Here is a 552-nt window from a genome sequence, read left to right on the forward strand (position 1 = left end):
GCCCACAGCCCTCGTCCCTTCCCAGCAGAGCCCAGCCGTGGTCCCCAGCGCTGAAACGGGGACCAGGAACCCCCCCCCCCGCCTCCCCCTGCCCGGGGAAACTGAGGCACGGGGGCCGGCGGGATGCTGCGCATCAGGCACCGGCCCCGCGTCTCCTCCCTCCTGCTCCCAGGGGATGCCCCCAGGAGGGAAGCACCTTTGCTCACCCCAAACCCTTCCTGCCCCAAACCCGACACCAGAGGAGAGGAGCCCGGGGGTCGCTGTCCCCCACCGACCCCGGCTCGCTTTCCTTTTTCCTCCCAAAAAATACGCCAGGTTTGGTTTAAATTTTTTTTTTTTTTTTTTTGCAACAAAAGAAACTATTTATTTGGAATATGCATTACCAGTACAAATCAGGAAACTGTAAAACCTACACCTTGTTAGTATCGTCATAGAACATAAAAGTCTCAATTGGGATCAGAAAGACAGAGGCCTTTTTTTTTCTTTACAGAAGCAGAAAAGCTTAAAGTTTCAAAACCAGGTCGGAACAGAGTCTTTTTTTTTTTTTAGCTT

The sequence above is a fragment of the Anser cygnoides genome, chromosome 8 (assembly GCF_040182565.1).
Source record: "Anser cygnoides isolate HZ-2024a breed goose chromosome 8, Taihu_goose_T2T_genome, whole genome shotgun sequence".
NCBI classification, from domain to species: domain Eukaryota; kingdom Metazoa; phylum Chordata; class Aves; order Anseriformes; family Anatidae; genus Anser; species Anser cygnoides.